Consider the following 5,645-nt stretch of genomic DNA (forward strand, 5'->3'; position numbering starts at 1 on the left):
CTTTAAGAAGAGGCTGGATGCCTACCTGGCTGGACTCATTTGAGTCCCGTTTCTTGTTTTGGGGTTTTGTTGTTCTCCCGCCCTGGCGGGGGGTCGGGCTAGAAGATCTACTAGGTCCTTTCCGACCCTAAATCTATGAAACTATGAAACTATGAATTCCCAAGCTGTTAGGCTGAGCAGAGGAATGCCTCAGCTGCCCAACAGAAGTACTAAAGATAAGCATTTCTGAAATCCCATGTCTCTCAGACTTACGAGGCTTTATGTGAGAGGAATTCACAGCCTGAAGATTTCTTTCGTTTAGATACATAAGCCATTCCTTTAGGTAGGGATGAGCAGATCGCTTACTTTTTTTTTTCTTTTAATATACAACTACAGGAGGGCTACCCATGTTATAATACTCTACTGCCTAGAGCACATTCTTAGGGAGTGGGAGATATGTCTCTTTTGTCCTTCTTATTCTATGGCAGTTTCAACTCACAGCTCCCAATGCCCCAGAAAATACTCTTACCATCAAGTTATAGATTATTTTGGATTTTTTATCCTTATGTTGAGGCTTGGCCATTGTGCAGCTGGGAATGCAGGATTCATAGGGTGAGGGTAAGCAAGTGAGAGCATGATTCTGTAACTCCAGGGGGAGGAGAGAGGGCAGTCTTGTGTTCCAGACCCTGTTCTTAATAATAATTATGCATTTTATCTAATATTATTTTAATGTAAAATGAATAAATAGTCCACATTCTGCCTAAGGTACACTTTCAGTATCAGAATGCTCTTTTGGATCTGACCCTTAGTATGGTAAAAATAGTAAAAATCTCTCTGTGGAAGAAGTTTGATACATGTGAATAGCTATGATTAAAGTGCAACAGATTATATGATTCAGCTGAAATGAATTAACAAAAGTACCCTTTGTTTTATTAAGGGCTGCTCCATGATCAGAAGCTAAAATGGGAAATATAGTAAGAACTAAACAGGACTGTGACATCAGGCATGACTTTCAGAGAAAGATAAGGGCTACGGAAGAGAAGGAGTTAATGTGAGCTGAAGTAGTTTACAGAGAAATATTAAGAGGGGAGAAGAAAGAAATAGAATAATTAAGGCAGACAAAGTCACAAATTATTCTAAAGTAGCTGATCTCTTTAAAATTGGTCTTTGCCAGGAAAAAACAAAATGGGTATACGAGCAACTAGAACCATACCTTGCCATTGTTTTCTGCATCAGATCCTCATTGAAGTGAATGGGAGCCTAGCACAGGGATCAGTGACAGTAGATAGCTCTCAGAGAATAATGGAAACCTTTTAAATATACTGTAGCTGCCGATAAAAATCAGGTAAGGGAATACCCGGAAATTTGTACCTGTTCTCTTCTTGTGGACACAGAGGCAGAATTTCTAATACTGATGTATTGTCAGTTTGTCACACTACTGCACTTTAGCACTAAGTCCTAAATCTTCCCATCTGGTGCATGGACTGGGATATTTTCTCAAAGGGACTGGGAACAGATACAATATGGAAAATAAAATGGTGGAAGCTTGTGAAATATTGTATCCTCCAGTCAGGAGGCTTTGTGAAGTTGTATCTGTGATAATTTTTTTGTTATGTTTCTAAAATAGCCTGTTTTTTTTCACCTTCTCATTCATAAAATCGTTCTTCCATTTCCTTTAGATTCCCCTTATTCAAATACATAAACTAGGCCCCAGTTTGGGGTATTCCTTAGATATATACTTATATTCATACTTGTTTAGGAAAATACTTAATTGTGTACAACATTTTAAAAATGCATTAAGTGCCATTCGGTTCCATGGGAAGGGCTTTCTTGAGTAAAAATTCTGTCTTTAAGGGCTGAAGAAGATGTTGGAATGGGTTAGAAACAACTTTTATAGTCCTGTGATCTGGAAAAAAGGACAACACACAATTAGAAAATAACCTTGCAGCCAAAAAGAAAAAAAAAAGTACTGAAGTTTTCATTGCCTATGTATCCATTATTATTAGTTTTAAGATATCACCTAGTAACACCAGGTACATACCAGAACCTCATTGTGTCAGGTGCTGAACAAACAGAACAAAAGGACAGTCCTGCCCTAGAAAGATTAGTCACTAAGAGAGACTACAATTTAGTAATTATTTTTATTGTCAATTGTATGTCAGCATGCAAAAAACAGATTAGGATGAAATTTAATCATTTTCTACTTTCCTGAAGTCTGCTTTAGATTTAATGTTTGCTACTTTCCTGTTCTGTAATATCCAGTGTTTTCCTCTTTGTTTCAGAGAATATTGGAAGCAAACAGTTGCTTATAGGAGTTTGATACAGCTGACCTAACCATAGTAAAGTATTATTCAACTGTTGGGCTAGGTGCAGAGGTTCAAAAAAGCCTGAGCTGGATTTATACTAACTTTCACAGCTTTTTCTATGCACCCTGCATTAGTTTGAGAGCTAACAGAATTCACATAGGAGGGAGGCATGGAGGTGGCCAGCACTAGCCGAGGCCAGGAGGCTGCCAGAGAATGCCAAGCCCAGCTGAGCAGCTGACCACCCTGACTGGCCAGCATGGCACCTCTCCCCAGCCCCACCTCCCTCACTAGCTATCTGCTGCCAGCAACAGCTGGGGCGGGGGGGGGCATGCAGCCCCCCCCACTCCCCTCAGCTTGCTGGCTCAGGTCTGGGGGGGCTTTGTTCCCCCAACTCTCCCCACCCCCAGTTTCTGGCATGGTGAAGAGTTGCCAGGGGTCTGACCATGGCTCATGCCTGCAGCTGTCAGGAGGGTCAGGTAGGGCATGGCGGGGGAGTGGAGGCCCCTGCTGCATGGCTCCAGCCCTGAGCTAGCACAGTGCGGGGTGGGAGGATGCTCACATGGTGGGGGCCTCTGCTCCTCTCCCCAACTGTCTTACACTCCCTACCATGCCTCCCTCCCCAGCTGTTTTTGCTGGATCTGGGGGAGGGCAGGGCAGGGGTGGTCCTCTGCTCCCCCCTGCCCAGTCCAGCCCTGCTGACAGGTGCAGGCAGTGTACAGGGCTGGGGAGCAGAAGATTTGCTGCCTCAGCTCTGAGACAGCCAGGGAGCAGGGCTGGCCTGACATTCAGCTGGAGAAGACAAGCATGAGCTGAGGCTAGCCCACCTGCCCTGAAAGTGGGGGTTAGGAGGGGCCTGAAAAAGAGCCTGGGATATCAGAGGACAGTGACCTAACTTATGTGGGGAGAGGTTTTGGTGCAGAAGTTCAACAGACTGGTTTAACCTAAACTGATTTAATCTGATACTACATCTATTCAGGTTTATCTTAGACCGGGTTCTACCATTTTTAAACCAGCCTAGGAACTTTTGTTCTGTTACACATTTAAACCAGATTCCAATCACCAATTCCAATTTATGTGTAATTTCTGTACCTAGCCTTGATTACGACAGTACACTTGCTTAAGCTTAGTTCTGTCTTGATCATGCTTTCCAGCATTATTTGATATTGTAGCAGGCATTGTTTGGCAAAAAATCAATACCCTGTTTATATTAGTGGATTATGATAAAATCATTTACTATCTAAACTTTAAAACTGCAGCATTTATTTAAAAAAATTAAATAAACAATATAACTCTAAAGTAAATGGGAACAAGTAACAGGATCTATTAACCATGTGTGTAATAAACCTAGCACAAAGGAACAAATGTCTGTGCACACATTCACTCCCACAGGTACTTATATGCTTTATAAGCTAATGTGGAAGTTCATGGTGAAATGGTAGAGCCAGTTGTCCCTAATCACAAGTGCAAATGGAAGCAGTGGTTTAGCTAATTATGCAGTAACTTGCATCTCAGGTGGAAAAAATGATTATTTTCTTATATTTTATCATTTTCTGTAACTGTAAAACATAATATCAACTAAAGTTTCAAATTGGAAGGAACTTCAGAAAAAAATATTCAGTTTGATAGTATCAACATAAAAGTCCATAGAACTGTCTTTTACAATACATTTTAGCATTAATTTTATATAAAATGATTGATTTATTGTAAATTGAAATGACCAAACAGATTGTTTTTATACTTATTTAAATACAAACAGCCAAAGAGCAATATTTGGAAGCAGTTTGTAAGAATCAAAATGTGCTTATACAGCTGTATAATCCTAAACTTCAACATCAAGATGACATGTACTCTTCACTAGTGTATATGGTTTCCTTAGCAATGCACAAATATCACAGAAAAAATCTAACTTTCCCCTTGCTTCTTTCTGCCTGACTTCAGTTCTTGAAGTAATGTAAGTCATCTTTACATTTCTAGTTCTCGCATAATTTTCATTTTAAAAGCCCTATATAGCTATGCAATTTGTTTTTCATTTAAGAGGTTTTTTTTCTTTAACATCAATATTCCTTTATGGGATTGTATTATAAAAAGACAGGAATTCTTCTCTCGATGCTGTTAGATATACTAGAAATATTCTGCCCAAAACAAACCACTTCTTGCAAAAGAATATTTAAAAAGAAACACAAACTTTATCCTATTGAACCAACTAGTTAACTTTTGTGCATGGTTACTAATTTTAATAAGTGTCACTGACTCTATTTAGTATGTTTGCTGAGAATGCTACTAATCCTTCATACATTGATGGTATTTAAATATTAATAGTCACATTATCGTCATATATCCATGGAACTCTACACTGGCCAGTAATCTGTATTTGGCAGCTAAGTACAGAGAAAATATTCATCTGTGTATTTTGGCAAAAGAGGGCTTGAGGATGACTAGAAGTACAATGAGCTTCTGGTGAGAGTCACCGATACGACTTTCTGCGATCATTGTTTAGGTAAGGCCACGCTGTGCTTTGTAGGGAATATTTTTCTCACAGAAATAAACAAGTTGAAATTTGATTTTGTGTTGTATACAGCCCATGTGCTATGAGCACATTTATGAAAAGCAGATACAGTGAAGGACTGAATTTGACAAGTAGGTGGTGTTACTACCATTTTATCCAACAGCCTACTAATTAGGGCACTTGTCCAGATCAGGAAGAGCTGAGTTTAGTCCCATTCAACGCCTTCATTTCCTACATCCCAGGAGGACTTGCTAGCCATCATGCTGCGAAGGGCTGTGGGACATGGAAGAGCAGTTTGAATTTCTTGATGGTCTCTCATTTTGCAAAAAATCTAAGAAGAGAGACCCTCCCTCCCCACAAGGTTCTCCTCCCTAATGCCTGTGAATGTTTTATTGAGTCTAGTCTGGAGCATTTAAATAGTCCATTCAAAGTAGAATAACTTCACCAGGAAGTACTGAAGGAGTAATGCCTATTGCTAGGGACCTACCTGAATTGCAGTGAAAGTATGCAGCACAATAGCTCCTTTAATCTTGCTCTTTTCACTATGCACTCATCCCCAACCACTTCTGATTGGTGGAGGGACCCAGTTAGTCCCACTGCTCACTGCGTGCTGCTGATTATCTGGGAGACAAAAACCATGGTTTAAATATGCCACAGTTTTTGCCTCCTGGATGATCAGCAGAGAGCAGAGGGGCCACCAGGGTCCCTTGGCCAATCAGCAGTGGGAGGCAAAAAATACAGCATATTTAAAACTGTCATTTTTGTCTCCCAGCCAATCAACAGTGAGTGGTGGGACTGCCTGGGCCGCTTTGCCAATCTGCCCCTCTGGCAGTGATGGGGGAGGAGGGGAGGAG

The 5,645-nt window shown here is 40.6% G+C and overlaps 1 long non-coding RNA gene across 1 annotated transcript in view; it reads right to left on the reverse strand.

Annotated features, from left to right (window-relative positions):
• Positions 1-5,421, reverse strand: part of LOC109303702 — an 18,550-nt gene extending 13,129 nt beyond the window's left edge. The window contains exon 1 of the long non-coding RNA XR_002099177.1: positions 5,279-5,421. This is a non-coding gene — a long non-coding RNA (uncharacterized LOC109303702). The remainder of the gene's footprint in view (positions 1-5,278) is intronic.
• Positions 5,422-5,645: the final 224 nt, after the last annotated feature.

Source organism: Gavialis gangeticus, unplaced genomic scaffold, assembly GCF_001723915.1.
Source record: "Gavialis gangeticus isolate Ggan-Ray unplaced genomic scaffold, GavGan_comp1, whole genome shotgun sequence".
Taxonomy (NCBI): Eukaryota; Metazoa; Chordata; order Crocodylia; family Gavialidae; genus Gavialis; species Gavialis gangeticus.